This window comes from Balaenoptera physalus (assembly GCF_965194825.1).
Source record: "Balaenoptera physalus genome assembly, chromosome: 17".
In the NCBI taxonomy this organism is placed as follows: domain Eukaryota; kingdom Metazoa; phylum Chordata; class Mammalia; order Artiodactyla; family Balaenopteridae; genus Balaenoptera; species Balaenoptera physalus.
Window position 1 is genome coordinate 53,869,002 of NC_138895.1, and position 23,740 is coordinate 53,892,741.

Sequence of the window (23,740 nt, forward strand, 5' to 3'; positions counted from 1 at the left end):
TTATAAATGGCTGTTATGTTGCTGTCGAGCAATTTGAACAGAAGAGAAAGTCCATCTGGGGCAAATTTTAAGCTATCATGCTTGGAAGGATTTCAAGGACTAAATTAGCCCACAAACTGTTAGCTAAAAATAAAAGTTTTATTGTTTCTTGTCTAACTTAAAAATCCCACCATCAAAATTAACACCAATTATACGTACTGTATATTTGTATGTATAGTTTCCCCTAAGGGATCATTTGTTGCTTCTTTTTATTCATTTTTGTAGTTATTACACACACACACACACACACACACACACAAATTGTTTAGCGAATAATGAACCCATGGAGAAATAATGACTTAAGCAAAATAATGTTTAAGAATTAAGAGAAAACATAATGAAAGTTGGAGACAGCTAATATACCAGAAAAATCATTTACACTATTTAACCAGTAAGAGGCATCATGAAGGAATTAAATTCAAGGGGCGAAAAGAGAATTCAGTGTGAAGCTGTTGACATCAAGCCCTGTAGCTGGAGCTTATCGTTGAGGGATTTTTATATGTATGTAAAGGATAGGACAAGAATGTCGCATTGCTAAGTGACTCTTTTCTTAGATCAGCTACCAGGGGGGCCTCTGTTGATAAGTGCCTACAATGTTTGTCGTATAAAGAGTAATTCAGAGATGGGAATCTAGGGTTGAGGGTGGCATATTATGGTTTGTTTTTTCCTCAAGAAGAAAGGGATTTGGTAGTCATTGAATGACCTTGAGGTGTGGGATGGTCTCTCCAGTCCTTTGATAAAAGATCACTGCCCACATCCTAGGTTGCAAAAACAATGCTGCCAGTAAAACAGGGCGACACAATGAAAGGGAGAAAAAGGAGAACAGCCAAGCAGTGTTCATAAGGCCTTTCTGTTTGGGTGCTGTAGCTTTTCCATTTTATACATACCGCATTCCCAAGTAATAGCAATTGAACATAATTTTGTCTTCCTTTACTCAGATTTGAATATTCTGTACCCTATAAAGGAAATTCTATGGCATTGAACTTGTTTATGTGCTGTTTTTATATTAGCTAATTCATTTAAGCATACAGATACACAGACGGCAGTGGGATGACTGGCCAACCCCCGCAGATGTACACCTCCAATCTGCCATCCCATAACATTCATAAAATACGTCAACATAGCCTGGAATTCTTCCATGGTTTATGTTATACTATTGGTGTTCATAGCATACTGGCAAAATATTTCATGTTGAAATTTGTGGTAGTAAAAAAGAAAAAGGAATTCTCTCCATGTTTTGAGGCCATTTGCAAAAGTATTCTATCAATATCCTTCACCTATAATAAGCACTTAAATCAACACAAATTGAACATGAAAACACACGCATGTGCCAGGGTGTTGTATAATAAATAGCTGTTCATTTCTTTAAACAATTGATGGTAATTATGCTGCCTTAATGATCATTTTTAAAATGCAGTGCATCTTTCCAGTACTGTCCAAAGAATCATAATATTGTGTGATAGAATCAAAGTAATAACAGAAACATATTAATAACCAGTATTAGTTCTTCTGCAGAAATAGATTTCTTTTTTTAAAAAAAATAAATTTATTTATTTATTTATTTATTTTTGGCTGCATTGGGTCTTCATTACTGTGCGCGGGCTTTCTCTAGTTGTGGTGAGCGGGGGCTATTCTTCATTGCGGTGCGCGGGCTTCTCATTGCTGTGGCTTCTCTTGTTGCGGAGCACGGGCTCTAGGCACTTGGGCTTCAGTAGTTGTGGCAGGCGGGCTCAGTAGTGTGGCTTGTGGGCTCTTGAGTGCAGGCTCAGTAGTTGTGGCGCACGGGCTTAGTTGCTCTTCAGCATGTTGGATCTTCCCGGACCAGGGCTCGAACCCATGTCCCCTGCATTGGCAGGCAGATTCTTAACCACTGTACCACCAGGGAAGTCCCAGAAATATATTTCTAAAGCAAATAATAACTTTTGGTGAAGAGTGTTACTAGCATCATGTGACTACTAATAGTGAACATTTCACAGCCAGAAGTTGAGAATAACAGCTTCTTACTGGGGGAGATTGGTGAGTTAACATTTTCCCTTCCAAGGGTGGCTTTTGACTCATATAGTTGGAGGTTGCATCCCACTGAGCCCCAGATGGTGTCCAGAGGCCGTTCTTGGCCAGTCCCTCAGGACAGGCAGTGAAAGAACTGTTGTCAGGTCCTCCAGAAGACTTAGGTCTTAGGAAGCTCCATTTTATGTCATTTTTCTTCTTTTATCCCCAAACTTTTGAAGATGACAAAATTTCAAGGGTCATTTTTGTTCATTCTCAAGTGTCAGATGGTAGAAAAATGAAAGAGGTAGTGTGGAGTAGTAGAAAGTCTCAGGAGGCAGCCTGACTGCAGAGGCTGTACTGATAATCACTAAACCATCCTGCTGCTCACAGGTGAGACTTCTCTTTGATTAACCATGTCTTCTGCTCCATTCTCTGCTTTGGCTTTTTAGTGCTTTAATTGTTTGTTTGTTGCTGTTGTTTTTTAATCTCATTTTTATTCCCAAATTTAAGACCACATTTGGGACGTATCTGAGTCTCCTTGTCATACCCATTAAGTTATTCATGAGATTTCAGGTGTGCTTTTGCATGTTCTGGTGTTGGTATCATGAAGGCAGGCAAAGCAATCCTGATGGTTTTCCTCTATTGCTGATCACAATGGATTTGGGTAGTTGCAAAAGGACAAGTAAATGAGACTCTGAGATTTAAAAAACATTATTTTACATATGTATTGTTTATTACTGAACACTAGTCCTAATTTACCTTCACATTTTAGTACCCTATAGTTTTACACAAAAGACTTTTACAAAATAGGATATTTTAAAATTTCTGATTTCAGATATTTCCCTTTCATGGTTCCAATGCAGCCATTGTAGATGCTGCCTATTTTCTCTCCAGTGTCTTTGATTTTTCTGGATCACTCTCTGAATAGAATCTCTAGTAGATGCTGATTTCCTTCATTTAGATCTTTTGGTAAGTTTCTATCCAAATTACAAGTATCACCTGTATTTATAGTTCTTATAATCTGGGGTCTGATAAGCAATAGCTAGAAGAATGTTGCCATTTTAATAGATTTTTTCCACTCTTTTCAAGCTAATTATTTTTCCTCCATTTTTAAGGACCTCTTGAGTTTGGAATTGAAATAAAAAATTAGCCAATTCTTTTTCAACTTAAAATATTTCAAAGAATTGCTCAAATTGAGAAATTTTCTCTTTTTTGCCTGTTTGACTTAGAAAACTAAGGTAGAGTTGTTAATGTTTGCAAATTAAATCTTGGGCAATCTACTCTAAAAGTCAAGTTTCCATTTTCCATTCTTCCATAAGACAAAATTATATTTCTTAGGCATGAGAAAAAAGAATGAATAAGACAGAATATTTGAGGTAGCTCCTAGTCTAAAGAGAATCTCTCTTTTCAGCAATGAACTATATGGATTTAGGCATTTGCTTTCTTAGGTCCAAACAAGAGCTACAGTGTCAGAATTTTTCCTCCTAATTATTCTTTCACAGGACATTTTTTCTCTCACCAAAAGACTCTTTTGGTCTAAGTCAGCAGAATTAACATCAGTGCCAAATTATTATAAGTTTCAGGCTTTTAGGGACACAGGTTATGCACTGTTTATAATTTTCTACATGGTTCCTAATTCTCCTTCTGCTACTACTGAACAGGTAACATTTATTATTTTACTAGAAGAATTTGTCTCCCATTGAATATATTTTTCAGACAGTACAAATTAAGGCAAACTATACTTAGAGTCTAAATATTCTCTCCTCCTGTTAAGGGTATAAGATGAATACAATGAAAAAATTGCCCATTTTCACTCGGGCTTATCGAAATATTTGATTTCCTCTTTATTAATGTCTTTTATTAAATTTGATAGCCTACTTTTAGTATAATTGTGTTTCTGTTTTCATCTGGGACTATGTACCTTAATCAAAATGTCATATTATTTGCAGAATTGCATATAAAAACATTTTAATATATGTCATTTTAGGTATTTTATAGTAAGTTATTATAGTGGTCATACCAATTAAAGAACATTGAATGCACTGAATGTTCTTCATTTTTCTAAATACAAGTGTTGAATGTATAGGCAAACCAATGGATAGTGTGTGTGTGTGTGTGTGTGTGTGTGTGTGTGTGTGTGCTACAGAAGAGGATTTCGATATATGCAAAGTATAGCCAGAAAACAGTGTAAGTACTATTTAAGTTTCCAATTTGATTATTCAATAACCATGTGACAATCAAGGAAAACCAGCCTTTGACTGAAGAAAACAAAAAAAACCCAAAAACATGGCTAGTTTCAGGCTAGAGTATATTGTCAAGACCAAGTTGTAAACTTCTGAAAAACAAGAATTATAATGGAATTGCGGCTACAACCTTAAGTATAACGGTGTGAGTGTACTGCTATTATTTACTATGGTAACATAATAAAAGACAGCACTGTTTGGGCCATTATCCTCACTGCTCTCTTTTCAGTATAAATCATTATATTTATTATCTGTCTTCTTGTATAGGGGGTCATGAGAAAGGCCAATCAAAAGCTGAAGAAACCTACATTTCTAAAAGAAATTGGGCCTATTTCTAATTCTTTTTCTTTATCAAACACAAGGGAACAGAGACTTTTTTTGTGAAAAATTGTTTCATGTAAGATTAAAGTGCAGATTATTGGTGAGAAAATGACATTCACTTCTAGGCATCTTGTAGATCCCTGGGAGATATTGCCAGTTTCCCTCTGATATTTTTACCTTTCTTCCTTGGGGGATGTGTTTCCTGGCAGGTTTTGAGCAGTGGGTTCTGGAGCTTTTATTCTGTTCTGGGGACTTGTGTTATTATTGATTGATGACTAAAGCTATGGTCTTAGTGAAATAACTCCTTTTGAGTGAATTTACTTAAACGTCAGAAATAAGTGTCTTATACAGCTTTTCTTCCTTCCTCTGCAGAAATATTACAAAATATACCTGTTTTCTCTTGCTTAAATAATTACCTAGCATATTAGCTAAAATACTTAGTCATATTTTATTTATAAAATTTCAGAAAAAGATGATCCAATTTCATTAATAATTTGATTGTATATTGCTTTTTGAATTTGTCCTCAGTCACATTAAGACCCAGGTCCCCAATGTGAACAAATGACTTTACACAGAATGACAAGGTCTCTATATTCAACTCTCTGAAGGACAGTCAGGAGCCGGCAGCATCTGGATATAAGGTTTAGAGCACTGAGGTGCGTGGGAGATTGAAGGCTGAGAATGAATGGCGGGAATATCGTAGAAGACAGCTCAAGGGCCCCTTTCTCTACTTCCAGGAAAAAGAAAAGTGAATATAAAATATAGCTGAAATAATTTTGTCTGGATGGAAGCTGAATCTCACACCAAACTGCTTCTAACTCAAATAGGGTAGATAGGTGGGAGTGTGGTGATAACTTGTATAAGAAAAGAATGTTACTATTCACATAAGCAATTATCCATAACTGAGAACTCCAGTGCAGTGGGCACCCTGGAGAAACAAATTTGGAGGTACTTTTCCCACCTAACTAAAAGCAGAGATCCTTTCATATAAATGCAACATGCTACTACCTATGGCCAATTCATGAGTGCTGGCTAAGAATAAATTATGCCTATGACTTAGCTCATGTCCATGGATCCTGGGTCATGGAAAAACAAGGAAAGAGTAAACAGGTCACATTGCAAAAAATAATAGAGCAAATTTCACGCCCTGCATCTCTTTTCTGCTAGTTTTTCTTGAGTGTACCTGTGCAGTAACAACTGTTTGCCATAGGTTAATGATGGGATTATCATTATCTAGCAAAGTTAATTTCCAATATTTCTATTTTATAGCCAAAAGATGCATCTTGGGATATAAATGAAAATGGGTACCTGGGACACAACCATGGCTGGTTTTGAAAACAAGGATATAATCCTAGATGGATTTGTGAGTATTTGCTGTGTGGCCCTGAGGATTCATCACTGGCATTTTTTCCTAGGAGGTTTGGAATGTACCGGTAAGCAGTTGTCATGAAAGCGTTACCTGACATCACAACCCCATTTTCCTTGATTCAGAATGAAGGTCCATTACCAGATTCTCCTGCTCCCTTTTGATAGGTTGATCCAGATTATTTGAAATTTAAATACTGGTTGCCTAGAATGCCTTTAAACAATATCAGCACTTAGACCACATCCACAACCAATTGAATAAGAATCTCTGAGGGTGGAATCCAAGCCCTGACCCTCCCCTACCCACAAAGTAATGTGACTCCAGAGTCTGGGCCTGGCCACATTGCCATTTAGTCAGCCACCAACAAACATAAGATCATAACTCTGCTACTGTGCTTTACCCCTAGCTCCCAGCCACCACACACATTTGCAACAGTCTTTTCTCTCTGGGCCTTCGCATATATTATTCTTGTTGTCTCTAATGGTGGCTTCCTGCCATATGTACCCTCTCTCATCACCTTTATCCTTCATCCCCCACTCCCTTTCTCCCCAACGCTGCATGTGTATCTAACTCTTACTCATTCTCAGGTCTCTTTTGTCTTCATGTCACTTCCTCAGTAAGCCTTCCAGAACATTCCGCACGCTAACACCCAAGCCTCGGTTACAAGTGTCCATAGAGTACAGTGCTTATCATCATTACATTGGCTTGAAATTGACTTTTACTTCTGTTCCTCCCAATGGGACTAGAAGCTCTAAATGAGTTTGAATGTCTTGCTCACCACTGTCATTATAACCCCTGCCCAGTATTCTTGATAATTCCCTGTTCTGTGATTTTCAGTAACCCATCTTGAGTCTTATGACACAGTGAGATCAAAATAGACATATTATGAACATTCACCACAAATACTTTTGTGAATTAGATGGCATTTTTAAATTGGGGCATTGTTATCATCATAGTTAACTTGAGTATTTCCTAGGTTCTAACAAGTGATTTGCACACAGTATCTCATTTAATCTCACAGTGATCCTATGAAGTAGGTTCTGTTTTTATCTTCATTTTACAAATATGGTAAACCAAATCTCAGAAATTAGGTAAATTGCTCCAGGCCACCCAGCTAGTAGGTGGTAGAGTTAGCACTTATACCCAGATCTGTGTGATACCCAAATGCATACTCTTAACCATCACCTGGCTGTTACTATCTTGAGAAACAGGTGAAACTAGACTGTCTCTGCTTTTGACTTGCCAGAAGGTGTGCAGAGCAAGAACCCCGGGCTTTAGTGGCACCATGCCTGACCCATCAAGGTAAAGGGTTCCAGCAATCCCTCAGGTAAGTGAATTAATGCAGGTCCAGCCTAGAAGGAACTTGGCCTCCATGCTATGACTTTCCTTAAGAGTCTTCATTCACCTTGGGCCAATTTCCTATAGTCTTATGCAAGCCAGTCATGGGATTTCTCATTAAGGACTTTAGTTCGTGTCATCTGTGTTTGTGTAAATACAGTCAAAGCGCACAACACAGGATGGTAGCCTGCCTAGAAGTTAGGTGTCTCTCTTAGCCATTCAGTGATGGACAGTAAACTTCCAGTCAGTTGACAGTGGACCTCTGTAGAAGAGGCTAAAGCACGTGTGTCATCCTCCCTTTTTCCTAGAGACTAGCTCCACTGATGCTTTCCCATAACAAACATACCAGGATTTTCTGGATTTTATGTTAAATTAAACTTATAGTATGTTCTGTTTTCCTCAAGGAAAAAGTAATTTATTAAAATATGTTTTGGAAATATGATGAGTCAATATTAATACTGATGACACAAGGTTATTATCACTCTGACAACATTGCTTAATTCAGCAAATATTCCTCAGCATAGTAAACATTAGCCACAAAGCCTGTGGTTAATACGAAGTAGGTAAATTGATTGACATATAGAGTCTGTAGATTCAGGGCTCTATGAGTTTACAGAGGAACAGTTTGTTGGTAACTAGTGGTAAGGTTGGGGTGGGAACACTGATGTGATCTTTAACAGTTAAGTCAATTTTTTTAAATGTTACTTGATAAAATACTACTTCTGAACAGGCTTTCAGACAGACTTGCTAATTTGTGCAGGGGCTTTTCATTGCAGAAGAAAAAATGTGATGCTTAGTTTGAAAGCATTTGAAAAGACTGAATTTGCTTAACACACAGCTTTATTTATTAGAAGCTTGTGGCTAAAATAAAATTTCAATGATATGATTCTACATGAATTTTAAAAGTATATTTTACTATGAAGGAAGACCTTGACGAAGAGGGTTAAGAAAATGTTATTCTAGTCTATCGGTTGTTATCTGGAAGCATGTCAATAGTTATGTACTTCAAAAGAATTGATGGGAAATGTTTATCAGAGATAATGAAGTCAAATAGATTGTTTATGACAATATGGGAAATACATTTCTTGGCAAGGTTTTGAAGTATAGACATGAGGGTCATTCTCATGGCTGCTTTTGATGACATTCATCATTGTTGAATATCTAGATTTTAAAATACAGTGTGTTTTTGTATGGAGAGAATTGCTAGGTGTTTATATTAGCCTTGATGGCACATTCATGCACAAATGTAGAGTCTACGTTATTATTTTAATATGTGGTCATTTTCCTGCAATTTACTCTTGCTTGTGCTTTATTTTTCTTCTTTATAAGGATTTTTTTAGTGCCACAAGCAGATAGGCTTATTTGGATATCTTAACTCCATTTCCATGTATTTACTTACAAATCTATGATTTAAAAGATTAGCATTCATTGACTAGTGCTTTTCAAACATCAAAACCGCTGTTAATTAGTCAAGTTAAATGGCATGCAGATATAAAGAAATTATACATTTGAGATATCGTCTATTTGAATATTTTTAGTCCATCACTAAGTTTTTGCTATGATTTAATTTGGAAAAAAGCATAAACAAGATTTCAAAGAAGACAAACAGGATAACAAATCTGATTAGGAATTACTACATTGGGAAGCATAATTATCATACATACGTATATACACATATATAACAGTACTATATTCTTTAATATCTGTTTTCTGTGTTATTTTCTAATGTATGAAATAGTCATTTGTATAGTCTGTGAAAGAGCAAGACGGGTCACTGGAAAGTGGGTCAGCTGTGGAAAGCAGCCTTGAATTTATTCATTTCTGGATCAAAGCTTCTTATAGAAGTGATTTTTAAAAACATGGACGGTGATTGTTAATGATAAGTTATAAATCATTCAAGTGGTGGGTAGCTGAGGTATTATGCTAAAAAATACACAACGCTATGGACAGCAGGTGATTTGTTGAATGTCATAGTCTGAGACTGGCAACAGGGCTGCAGAATGAGTCCACTGCATGACTGTGAGCCATGGTGGCATCCCACTTCCTGTGCTCTATTCATTACAATGAGATTCTTTAAGAAATCTCTGCCCACTGGAGCAGAACTATGTGGGATTTTTGAAGTCCTGAGTTTGCACATGTCTTAGAAACCTTTGGAAATGCTGAGTTTCATGCTCTTTTTTCTGCTCTGAACAGTAAAAATGGTCAAGAATCTTCTATGTATAAACACTCTACAAGATGGAATGAAGGATGAAAAGATGAAGGTGGCTCTGGACTCACGGCCCTTGTAACTTAGGGCGATCAGACGGGAACAACGTAAGGCCGAGCATGCTGTGCACCATATCCAGAAAAGGGCAGGAGGGACACATTTTTTTCTGGGGAAGTCAGGAAGGCTTTCTAGCAGAGGTGTGAATAGGCTGAGGATAAAAGGATTGAGATGAACAATGGGGAAAGAAGTTCTAGAGATAAAGAAGATTCTAAGTAGAAATGTGAAGAGTGCAGATCTTGTTCAAGGAGGCGTTGGAAGTTGGTTCACCTAAAGGCACAGATGTAGTGGATTGGACATACGCATTTCACACTTCCTGCTTGGATATGCAGGTGCCATTTGTAAAACTGTGCTCGTCTCTAAAGCTTACAGTGAGTAGGTTGTTGTCTATGAAGCTGTCTCCTCAGAAGACACCTAGAAAATGTAAATGACATTGAGCCTATGTTGGAAATGGGCAAAATTCAGGAAATCTACCTAGAGCTTATGTTCATGAAGCAGAATAATTATTACTGACACTGATAATTCCTTTACAAGATATTCTTTAATTCTTAGGTATTGCCCAAATGGTTTCAGTAGTTGGTTCTTAGAAAGCCTTTCTTCTTTAATAAGTTTTTGTCTCTTTTTTTTTGGCCAAAGCAGTGTAGTTAATTTTAGCACAAGTTATACTCCTTCTGTTACTCTTGCTTAAAATCATTAATTTTCTGTTGCTTATATGGCTATGGTAAGTCTTCACTATTTCTAACATTTGTCAGTTGTTCTGTCTCTGCCCCCAACTTAAGATATTAGGAACTTTCACCTTTTGCGTATTCATTTTGGCTGAGTGTTAATTAGAATTTTGCGTCTTCCTCCTGAGTCTTAGCAAATGGTAAATCGGGATACATGAGAATAGTGGCAATTGAATCCAGATTACTTTCAGCCATTTTGTCTACAGCTCACCCAGCGTTTTGGATGATTTTCTGGTTGAAAACCCCTCACTATAAAAATAAAGGATGTTGGTATCATTGGTACATAATCAGTCTTTTTTCTCTTTATGTACAGCCCATTTTCAATACCATGTTTGTGTGTCTCTGTGCATATATGTACTGTGTCCTGTTTCCTTTGTGGGTTATCTACAGCAATATTTTCAAACATGACTGTATTTCTGTTCTTACCCAGAATACTCTCAGACTGGCTTCTCTCAGCTTTAATTGGTGAGTGTGGAAAAAATTTATTATTTTTTATTCTATACAAAGTTAGTAAGTATTACTATGTGTGAGGCACTGTGCTAAGCATTGAAGAAACAAAGCTGATTTTCAGCCAGTGTGGGCATTATGTCCATGCTAGTTGTTAAAATCTTGCCCTGGGCACCTCACCTACCCCAGCCATTGTTTTAGCCATCTTGTACACCCCCCTGGAATTCAGACTTTTCTATGGTCCAGCAACAAAAGATTAATACCAGGCACACAGCAGGAGTTCTCCAGGCCCCAGCTCTAGCACCTAGGCCAGTTCTTAGCTCTGATGGGTTAGTGCCCATGACATACTGTCCATTACCAATTTTGTTTTTGTTTTTGTTTTGGCTTTGGCCACGCCAAGCAGCATGTGGGATCTTAGTTCCCTGACCAGGGATCGAACCTGTGCCCCCTACAGTGGGAGCACGGAGTCTTAAACAGTGGACCACCAGGGAAGTCCTGTTAACAATTTTGAATATCTCCCTGGACACACAAGCAAGTAGAACATGGTCTCTGACCTTAAATTGCTCATATTCTTAGAGAGGAAACAGGTATACAGTTACCAAACAATGTGCTTTAAATATTTGTGTTTGTATGCAAATCTATCTATCATCTATCTCTCCACAAGAAAAATTTTTAAAAAAAGAAAAGCTCCATTTAAAATAAACACCTTAGAAAGTTAATGATAAAAGATACTGTCTTGTTCTATCTATAGGCGTAATTAAAAACAGATGCTCTTGTCAACACTATGCAGATGTTTTAAAAATAAAGATAAAATACCACTCAGCTCCTTTTAAATACAGTAGGGCACAATTTTAACATATCTAACTTACATTCTGGTAACATATATCCCACAATTAAATTATGTCACCCCAAATGGACAAACTGCTTCTGGTAAAAGCTGAATGTTATGAAGACTGTGGGCTCCTCCAACTCAGACACAAGTCCATTCATTTTAGTTTCTTAGTGGAAACCATTATCTGTCTTTGGAAAATGCTACTTAAATTACTGAATCCAATTAGCCCATGAATTTGGTAAATTCTTGCAGAGGAGTGATAGGTAGAGATTCACTCTTTCAATTTTTTTGAACTTAAAACTAAATTCAAAATGCCCCAGATGTCTTGATATTTTCTAATGCTTTGACAATAAATCAGATATATTTACAGAATAGGATTTCACTACAAAAACTTGTGTTCACTAAAGGTAAAGTCACCATGAACAGTTTTTTCATTACACTATACTTTTATTAAAAAAGAAATACTGGACTGAATGTCAATATTATGACATAGTATGAGTGTGTTTCATGTTTGGTAATTGCAATCATTGTTGCTTTTGTTGTGGTCATCCATGTACAATGCTTGGTGTCAGTCTATTTATCTCTTGTAAAAATAAAATACAGTGTGTGTGTGTGAAAAAAAAAAAGAAATAAGTTCTAAAAAATCAGCTGATTTTCGGCATTAAGTACAAAACAAAAACAAAATTCCTAAGGATCCTTGATCAGGGTAGTTTCAGATCCAACTCCTACAGAATGAACTACAACAACATTACAGTTAGAGTTACTGTTTAACAGGTTGTTAAATCCCATTTAATCTTAAGATTTAAGTTTTTATAGTGCTGCAGGAAAGCAAATTGATTTGTTTCAGAAATATGTTTTAAAAAATAACGATTGAAAAATAGTTTTCCCTTCATCTTCAGTTAACTAGAAAATTAATGGAACCCAGACCTTTCATTCACTGATGTTCTGGATGTTCAAGGTTTAATACCTTATCATCAAAATGTTACCCTGCATTTATGTAAAATTTTAAATATCTAAGCATTCCTACATATCGTTTCTCATTCTATTTAAACCTCATCATTACCCTATGATATAGGTTTTGTTGGGACTGTTTCACAGATGAAAAAATACAAAAGTCCAGGGATGTAAATGGCCTTGCCCAAGATCTCAAGATCCAGGACCAGAATCCAAGCCTCTTGACTTTTGAGACTTTTGTGGGGTAGGAGGTAGAGGGTGGGAGAGAAGAGTATTAGTTTCAGTTACTATATAAGGGCAAATGTCACTTTGAATAGTGCTGTTTGACTAAATTTCTTCAAAGTTAAACATTTTATAGACCAACTCTTAGGAATTTATACCAAAAATGTGAGAGTTAACCAAAAAGCAAATGATAGTTAAAATAGTGACTACTATGCTATTATCTAATACAAAAGAAGCACAGAATTGCCTTATCTTTACATTTATAAAGTTCTGGATCATTTTTGTGGGTTCCCTCTGGTGGCTACTTCTACAATAAGCTTAAACCACAAAAATCCATCCCAAGTCACCCTAAACACAGAAGATGCAAATGCACACATCTAGAAAAGCAGTATAATTCACCATCATTAGAGGACTGGAGAGGAAAACAACCAGGTCCCTGAAGTATGTTTATGAGCCTCAGATGAATGCCTATAAGACTCGAAAGGTGAGCTTTCTTCATTCAGAAACATTACAGTCCTAAATATAGTGGGATGGACCAATGTGTTATGAGAAAACTACTTCATCTGATCCAACCAACATTTACTGAGGAACTAAGGTGCAGCAGGCACTGGGTTACAGAGATACAAAGATGGAGTAGAAAGCAAATACAGTCCCTTCAGTAATCTAGACATTTGTTTGGAAAGTAAAAGTCCTATGCTTGAAAAGCTAAGATTATTACCTTTTTAATTATTCAAACTTTTGCTTATAGTGTGATTTCTCAATATTTGTGTGAGTAGAAAAATGCCACACATGATTGTGACAATAATTTAATTCAATAATTTAGTTTCTTACTTACAGTTTCTATAAAAGAATTCTTTTTGCTCCCAGTCCTTTGATATTTTAAGAATTAGTGAAATGAACAAAATTTTTTGAGTTATTTTAAATGAAACTCTATACATCAGTTATTTCACAATTTCCAAAAATAGTTTAGACAGATCTTTTTAAAGTCTCATTCATTTTTCTTTCAAATTTCCCATCCTTTGGGAGCAATAATGAATATCATTAAGGATATCTCTGTGTGTGTGTCTGTGTGTGTGTGTGTGTGTGTGTGTGTGTGTGTGTGTGTAGCAAGTAATTCAATGGTTTTAACTCTGAAGCTGGTGAGATCATGTCCTGTTTTCCTTCCGGCCTAAAGGTGCCCTTCATAGTCTTTCATTTTCATATTGACTTTACCCAGGACCAGGTTGGAGGTTCAATCAGTGAAATAAAATTACATTACAATTATTTCTACTTAGAGAAATATGACAGCTAGAATTTTTATGTTAATTAATCTTTGGTTTTTTATTATTGTGTGACTACCTATCATAAATTTCCTTGCAATTCAGTTTTAGTACATTCTATAAATTATTTTAGTTTATTCCAGCATTAACCTGACTTGCAAATGGTTAAATACGCACTGAGTCTTTCATGCTCTAAAACCCAGTATGCTCTATATTAACATCAGAAGGAACCGTTTTGATATTCAGAAATAATTGTAATAGCGAGAATAAACCACAATTCACTGAATTCATGGTCAGATTATATTCTTGTTATCGTGTTAGATTCTATGTAAGTAAATTAGTACATCTTAAACATGATGAACTGTAATTCACAAACATACTGATATTTTCCTCGGACTCGGACTAAAGAACAAACAGGTCGCTGCTGTTCTTGTCGTGCATCCCACAGCCAAATGAGGAAGCTCCTGCTTCCTCACCTGCATACCCAGTTAAGCACCATCTGTTTCCTGTTTTAATGTGATATCTCACATAGTTTTTCCAAAGCTTTCACATCACTGAGCACAATCCTAATAGACAGTTAATATGAATTAAGAAGCATGTTTTCACCAAAACTGTGTTCTATTTCTCTCTCTCTCTCTCTTATTTTCTGAAATACGTACCACTACACTGGTTGCACCAAACCCACTTCAGTAGCATGAAATTCCCAAGATTAATATAGGTTATTTACAGCATATTGACTAGACTCTGGTGTCCAGGAGCTGGGGGATGGGCATTGCAGATGCATACATGCCTAACAAGGAAGCCGGAATTTTAATTCTGTGTGGAAGGAAGTATTTCCTACTGCATCTTGCCTCCTTCTCTAATAGTTGAATCGTCCCTGCTCCCCACCCTCTCCATCCCTTACCATGTGAAATTATCAAAATTATGAGTATCTGAGCAACCCAGTCAACTGTGAATCTACTTACTGCACCACCTTTACTGGCTGTTAACGGTTTTCATTAGTGACACGCTAACTGGCTGAGGCCAAATCAATCAGGTAACGATGTACACTTTGGTTTCCCATAAGTTATGGATAACTGATCTGTTTCCTCTTGAAAAAGTGGTTTGAGTCCCATGGAATCAATGAATAAAATGATGTGCAAAAGACACTAACCTTCAGTTGGATCCCAAGCAGCTTCTCGCCTGCCATTCTTACAAGGATGTGTGCTATTGATGCTATTTACTGAGCTTCTCTAGGCAAGAAGTCCACCAGTTAAATGGTTATGGAGCCTTTTGAATATGAATTGTTTATGAATGTCAACCATGTTGATTTTATGGAGGACATATGTTTCTCAAACTTTAGCATCAAAATAATCCAAAATGTTTGTGAAAACACAGAACATTGGGTCCTACCTACCCTCTCCACCACCAGATTTCTGATTCAGTATTTCCATCATGGAACCCAATAATCTGTATTTGTAACAAGTCTCCAGAAGATGCTGCTGCTGCTGGACTTAGGACCACACTTGGAGAACCACTGGTGTACTATGCAGAGCTCCAAGGGTGGAGTTGGATTTGCCTGTATGTTAGACCTGGCTCTGCCCCTTAACAGCTGTGTGACCTTGAAAAAGTTATTAACGTCTTGAAACCTCAGTTTGCTCAGCTGTAAAATGACGGTAATACCCAGTTCATGAAGTTGTAGTGAGATTAAATAAGAGGATACATGCAGAATGCTTAGGCCAGTGCCTGGGAAAAAAATAGCTATTCAGTAATGTCACTCCCATGCTCCTGATCTGTTTAGGGGAAAGAATGCAATGTGGGCCATTTTGGTATTTCTATATTTCACTGTACTAAGATCTGAAGGAGGGAGAGGAAACAGACAAGTAAGGTGAGAATTTATAAAAATAGACAGAGACTTCCCAAGAGTTAAATATAATTTAGTTTAAACACAAAGTAAATTATTTCTTTGATAGTGTGTAGCTCACAAACTAGCTACTCTTTATCTTAGCCACTGGAATCCCATCCAAGAATTAATCCCATCCAAAAATAACTCAATGTTAGGTGTTAGGTTGATTTCCCCCTCTGCTTAATTCTGTGAATCTCTAGCCCTGAAATAATGTGTTTATTAAATACAAACCCATCTTTAGATTCACCTAGTAAAGTGTGTTAGTTGCAAATTAAAAATATAAAAATAATGTATATGTACTCATGTATACACACTATTGTAGTAGTTTTGATATTTATATTTGTATCAATAAATTTTTGTTTTCTCAATAACATCAAAACTCTTCATGGGTATGAATAATCGGGATTTTATATCTACTTCTAAAATAAATTCATAGAGTTAGAAGGAATCTTAGTGATTGATTTTCTAATATAAACCTTGAATAGGTCACGTCTTATAAAAATACAAAATGTTATGAAAATTCTTCTAACTAAATCATATCTCTCCTTGACCTAATCTATTTTAGTGAGTACAGGCATCTTCATCACCATTTTACAGGTGAGGCCACTGAGGTATAAATGTACATGCTGTCTCATGTGATGCAAATAATTAGAGCCAAAAACAGAAGTAAAACCAAAATGTATTGAATCCAAGCAAATTTACCATTAGCATAATTATTTCTTGTGTGAAAAATCTATTCTGTAAAATTGTCAAGCAATAGCCTTTGGCTTCATTCAGTTACTTAGCAACCATTTACTGAGTACTTACTATGTGCTAATACAGGCACCAGATATGGAACTACCATCCCACCATTATGACATCAAGAATTACTTATTTATTCCAGCAAATCTTTTCAGTTTTTCATTATTTATTTGTTTCACACACAATCTGTACTTTCAAGTCAAAATTTGTAGCCACAACTGAAATTAGGATCATCTTCAAAAATAAAACCTACTGAAAAACTTACTTTAGAAAACCTACTTTAAAAGCTGTCTTGTGATCCTTCCTGAATAAAAACTGAGCATTTATTCTATCGAAGTCTACACCCTTAAGTAAGAATATTTGCAAATATTGGACTGTAAGTAAATCTGTAGATATTTACATGCAGTTATTTCCAGAATTTTAAAATGTGAGCCCTGGACAAGCTGATTTTTAAGATCCCTTCCATTTCTAATATTATGTTTCTAGGATTCAAAAGTATTCAGAATATAAATGTGTATTGTGTTAGTTTACCACATATTTTGACCTTAATAAGTGTTCCAATTTATATTAAGCTTTACTGTCCATAATTCTTTTCAAAGGAATTGATACCAGAAGCTCTATGGCACTAAAATTTACAGATAAAGCTAACATTTTGAGAATGTCATATAAATGGTCATATATATGGTATAAAACCTTTCATATCTGACTACTTTTACGTAGCAAAATAAATTTGATATTCATCCATGTTGTTCATTTGTTAGTAATTTGTTGCTTTTTTTTGCTGAGTAGTATTCTATTGTATGGATGTAGCACAATACTTTTATCCATTCTTCAGTTGATGGACTTCTGGGTTATTTCCAGTTTGGGATATTGTGAAAAAGCTTTTATGAATATTTACACAGACGTCTTTGTGTGGACAAATGTTTCCATTTATCTGGGGTAAACACCTACAAGTGGGATTATTGGCTCATATGGTAAGTGTATGTATAACTTTGTAAGAAAGTTTTCTAAAGCGCTGTACCATTCATTTTCCCACCAGCAATGGAGAAGTGAGCATAAAGAACAAAATTTGACATTATCGAATTGTACTTCTAGCTATATAATCATATGTATTTATATAGTATTTAATCACACTAAATGTATGTGTATGTGGATACTATTCATCGTATTATCATACCATAAGAATATACTCTGTGTTCCTTATTTTGTGCAAAAAGTTGTGATTAGTTTTCAGTTGTCCTTTTCTACTACCTACATTCAGAGATTTTTTTTTCTAATTATTTCTGTGCCCTTACACCCAGGGTGAATATTTTTAGTAAGGCAATATCTCGGTACCATGATTAGTTAAAGATAAACTATTAATTGAACTATTTGTGCATGTCAAGGATGACAGGCAGAGGGTGGGCCAAGGAGCCTCCTATCAAAGAGCCAAGGCCAAGAAGACTGGGAATGTGTCTTTCCCAAAGTCACAACATGTGAACATAAGAAAGCAAGGAGTTCTGGCCAGGGTTGGACAAGTCTTGTGCATGAAATGGTCATCAGAACTAGAGACCTGAATTGAAAATTGGGAACGAAGTTTTAATGCCAAAGAGAAGTCAAAGAACCCCTTTGACTTTGGGGAAATGAAGGCCAGGGGTACTGTGAGTGGAATGTACAATAGGCAATGGCTGGGGAAATTCTGGAAATAGAAGAGACTGAAACCTTCAATTCAGTTTCTTCGCATTCTTTGCATACTTGGATATAGTTGGTCAAGGTAATTCAAGGAGGGCAAGTAGAAAAGAGATATCTCCAACATTTAAAGGTTTGGTGTGTTTTCCACTCCAAGGTGTATTGCATAAATTAATTTAACTTACAAGTGAGTTTCACAAACCATCCAAAGTCCCTATGTCCACACAAATCAGTAGTTTATTCATCACTCTCAACCTGTAAATCTCATAACGATAGAACCTGATGCTTTGTGAAAATAGTTCCTACACAAAATGTGGGTCATGGTGGTTTTACAAATTTGGCAGTTCAAGGTTTCAGGACATACTCCTTACCCTTGTTAAAAATCTTTGGGGGGTTCCCTGGTGGCGCAGCGGTTGAGAATCTGCCTGCCAATGCAGGGGACACGGGTTCGCGCCCTGGTCTGGGAAGATCCCACATGCCGCGGAGCAACTAGACCCGTGAGCCACAACTGCTGAGCCTGCGCGCCTGGAGCCTGTGCTCCGCAACAAGAGAGGCCACGATAGCAAGAGACCTGCACACCGTGATGAAGAGTGGCCCCTGCTTGCCGCAACTAGAGAAAGCCCTAGCACAGAAACGAAGACCCAACATAGCAATCAAGCAATCAATCAATCAATCAACAAAAACTTAAAAAAAAAAAAATCTTTGGTAAGCAACTCCTTTTCCTTGTTAGATATTAATTTCAAGTTCCAACCTCTAGATGGCCAATACAGAAGCAACAGGCTGACATGCCCTGGGAATAGAAAGCATCAAGGATGCAAGTGGAGATGAGAGGTGTGCTTGTGGCCACCTCCTCTAATAAGGCACCCTTCTGATCCCTGTACTATGACCACTTAACTTCTACCCATGACTCAGATTCCTATCCTGCTCAGGCTCAGAGGTAGGAGAAAGCCAAAAACTTGGCAACTAAGCATACCTGGGCCAGTGAGATCCACCCAGCTGGCCCCAATACACCAATTTGTGTACCCAGTTCTCTCTCATCTATTGATATTTCTGTGCTTGAGTTGGTTTCTGCATAAGAACCTGATATTTCAAAGATTGGGGGTCCTTTACTGACACTCTCCCTGCTGATAATAGGGAAAATCATATACTTACTGTGGTTGGGTCCCTCACGCATTTCCAAGTGTTGAGTTCCCATTGGCTGCCACTTTCTAGAGCCCCCCTGACTCTCCTAAATCCATGGTCCTCTGAAATTCTAATGCACAGAATTCTCTGCTTACTACTGCCTGTTCTTTGGGTTCCCTAAACAGTCTTCTGTACGAGCTGTCCTGATGGACCTTTACTGCTTTATATTGGCCAGTCCCAGTAGGTCTGGCCATCTACACCATAGGTCAGCCATCCACACCATATCTTGTTCCAGTGACAGCTGAGTTACTATACTAACAAAAGGAGGGATGTATATGATTGTCTGAGTGTGAATGTGCATATGTGTTTTGGGAGGGAGGATGTGTGAGATGAGTGGGGAAGAGAAAAGACATAGAAAATGCAATTTGAGAGGTAGAGAAAGAGATTGGGAGAAGGAAAGAAAGCAAGAGCACCTTCAATGATGGTATATAATAGATGCTCAATAAATGAATAGATAAATGATAAAAGCAAACAAAACAAAACAAAACCAAAAAGGGAATGGAAAGAAGCAGAAGAGGTCTTCATAAAAACCTATAGAGAAATAGGACAAAGACGAGTAGGAGCCTGAAAAAAAAAGAGAAAAACAAAGAAATGATGTAAACTACAAGCATGGAACTATAGAGACGGGCTCCCTAAGACAAGAGTAATTACTAAAATAATATTTGAAATCAATTTATAATTTTCTTGTCACTAATTTATACAATTCTGTTTTATTCTTAACCAGAACATAAGCTGACTTCTACTAGAGATGTTAACTCTCTACCATTAAGTGTAAATACTTCTTAACTAAAGTCAAAGGTAAGTGATTATTTCTTTCTAATGTATAATTTATTTGCTTTTTAATGTTTCTGCCTGATTTGGAGAGAAGGAGATAAAAAACATATGAGACAAAATGGCTCTTCTTTTGTTTTACAGAACAGATGTTAATGTGATTTTCACCTGAGTTTGAAAGCTGAAGAAATTTCCGTTTCATTTCCTCTTTGGGATGACCTTGTCATTAAAAAGAAAGAAAGTACTTAAGGTAGCAAGGGATTGTTGTACAATGTGCCTAGCCTTGGGAACAGTTTCCTTAAGTTCTACCCACTGGGGCAAAACTGCCTCTTCCTTCAGAACATACAAAAGCGATACCTGAAAGACTAAAGGTGTCGCTGTCATTAGGACATTTCCTTTGTTTTTTCAAGCCTTGACTTCTACCTCACATACATTCCAGTAGAAGACACATCAATTCTGGTTTGAATTTCCCCAACTGAAAATCCAGCCCAGTGTGTATAATTCATGTTGTGTCTTCCTGTTTCACACATCGTCTCCGATAATAAAGACCCTAGAATCAGAATTTAGCTGGTGATTTTCTTGAAGTGCAAGAGAGGCAAGAAGAGAAATCTTCCTCAGCTGAGCTATACTGGTGGCATGAAAATGCCTATTGTTAACGTGATTTTGTCAGTCAGCTACAACCTGCAAGCATCCCGTGTGCCATAGGAGGATGTCAACCTGCCTTTTCTCTAGTTACACTTTCCTGTGTGTGCTTAAAGGGGGAGGAGATGATGGCAGCTCATCTGGAGTCACTTTCCTAGCCATCATGAAGCTGCAGCAGGTTGGCAGTAATGGGCTACAAATAAAGACCTCTACCCATAAGTAATAGTTACCCTTGGTGAGGTAGCACCTTTCAGCCACAGATTTTCTCTTTATGCGCAGTTCTCACCTCACTCCTCTGGAGAATGTGATGTGCAAGAAGAATGAAGTCAATGAAAATCTGAAAGTGATTCAAGAGCTCTAGTTCCCCGTTTGCTGAGTCCATAACTGCATTTAATTTCCCAGGGTTTTTTCCTGGTCGTGAAGGGGAAATATTAAAGATATGGGTTAGAAACTGGAGGGAGGGGAGCAGAAGTGTTTTCACTTGGCATTAATAAGAAATGAGGATGAATAGAGAACTGATGTATACTGTAGAGGAGTACAATTCTACTTCTTCCTTTTTCCTTGCTATTGAACGGAATGAAAATATAATGGCAGGAACGAAAGCAGCTACCTCAAAACATGAGATGAAAGCCATGTGCTGGGTATGGCTGAGCAACTAGATAGAAGGGACCTGGGTCTGCAAAATGAGATGACCATATCAGCCCTCAACTGTTTAAACTCAGGTTGTTACATGAAAGAATAAACTTTTATCTTGTTCAAGTCGTATTTTGGGGTTCCTTTTTAACATAAATAATTATCCTAATTGATGCATAGTTTCTTCTACTGGGACATCCATCTTTCAAGGTCCCAATGCTAATTCTCTAAAACATTTATTGTCTTTTCAGTTTCAAGGAATGTTGTTATTCCAAGTACCCTGCCCATTTTGGCCCATTTCTTCTTTACAGTTCACTGGACTCTCCCCTCAAATGTCAGCTTCTCTGCAAGGCCTCCTCTGAATTCCTAAGAGTTTGTTGTAACTGTTATCATATCACCACTAGAGTAGGGGCAGAATTGTAACTATAGCCTTGCATGTGTCACTAACCTTGTATTCCCTGCATGCACAGAGTCTGGCCCCTGGTAGGTACCAAACAAAGATGAAGTCTTGTTAAATAAATGAGTTCTCCAAGTTCCAATGAACTTACCTTTCTCTGAATTCTCATTTCCTCCAAGTTTCTCTACCACAAAATTTAGCACATTTGAAGATTTACCATGTTGTAAGGCTTTCTAAAAATGTTGGTTATTTATTATACACCCCAGAGTATATAAATAAAGCAGACAACTGGCAGTCATGAGCTAGCCTGTCCCCAAGGGATCAAAGGTAAAATTAAGGACTATCCTCCACAATCACTATTTCAGTCACCTTAAATTGGCAAGCCAATATCATTTCAAGGGCCTGCTTTATAGGGAATATTGGTTGTCTTTATCACAACGAATTCATTCACTGAACAAATATTTTTGAGCATCTAATGTATACCAGACACGTTAGGTGCTGAGAATCCATTTGAGAACAAAACAAAGATCTTTGCCCTCATGGAGCTTTATATCCTAGACAGAAATTGTTTTATAAATTCAGCTTCTTTTAATAAAAGCATATATATTTTATTTGAACAATTTAAACTAGCAAGAAATAGGATTCATTATCTTTGTACACCAGGAGATTTCATAAACTATGCATTTGGTCACATAGGTAATGTCAAAGCATGATGTAAAATGTAAAGCTTTGTGTAGGCCTAAGGGCTCATAAACTATTAAATATATGATTTTATAAGGCACATCATTTAAAGGTAGACAAGAGACTGGCAAATACAGTAAGATCACCTCTCACTTTGGACCCTATCATCTGAAACTAGTATATTTCAGTTGATAACTTACAAAAATCTCACGAATGGGGTTTAGAATTGAGACACTGCATAACTTCCAGCATGCCCTAATATTAATTCACATTTGAGAAAATGGTTTAGGTCCTCCTCCAACATGCCATACAAGACCAGCCCTTATTCACTTTATTATTCTGATAAAAAAACATAACTTTAATTAGAAAAGAAATAATTTTAAGAAAATTACATAACATTATGCTGTCTTAGAAATCTGTCCACTGCTAAGGCATTAATAGGTTAATGTGAAATTGTAAAAAAGGGTTAAATAATTTATCCACAATGAATTTTATATTTAAAAGGCAGAAATTGTGAGAAATGGTTTTAAGCTTCCTATTGTCTATCATTTTACAAATAAATACATCTAGAAAGTTTAATAATATAATGTTTTTAAAAAAGAAAAACCTAGAATCTTTTTTATAAGCATGTCTGATATGAGTAACTAAATATCAATTTCCTCTAGATGCATTTTTCCATGGAACAAATCACTTTTTTCCAGCAGAATACCTCTTACAGCAGTCACATAATGAAAGTGTTTCCCAATAGATATCCATCTCTGAGAACAGATTTTATTTCTTTGCCTGATTTCCAAAAATGCAATCTGATTTCATGAGGACGTAGGCCAGTGGACCAATAAATGACTGTTGTAAGCAAGTATCAAGAAATAGTCACAACTTGTGATGCAAAATCTGCCTTGGACTTCTTATTTCTTTCCATCCGAGAGTTGTAATTCCAATACCATGCCATGTACATGGATTGAGTGCAAAGATCAGCCCCAGGCAGGTTTAAATAAAACACTGACATTTTGAAAAATGATCCAAGTGTTTCCTTTTTTCACCTTCTATGTTTTTTTACTTTGCTATTTCAGGTAGTATCAAGAAGGAAATGCCTTTTTTGGGCTGTGTCTCTAATCACTGAGTAGATTTCATATTCTCCAGGG

General features: G+C 36.7%; 1 long non-coding RNA gene across 1 annotated transcript; it reads right to left on the reverse strand.

Annotated features, from left to right (window-relative positions):
- Positions 1-907: 907 nt before the first annotated feature.
- LOC309647242 lies at positions 908-22,297 on the reverse strand. The gene is made up of 2 exons (XR_014255884.1): positions 19,007-22,297; positions 908-18,690 (listed from the first exon to the last, which is right to left on the reverse strand). It is a non-coding gene; the product is annotated as an uncharacterized lncRNA (long non-coding RNA).
- Positions 22,298-23,740: the final 1,443 nt, after the last annotated feature.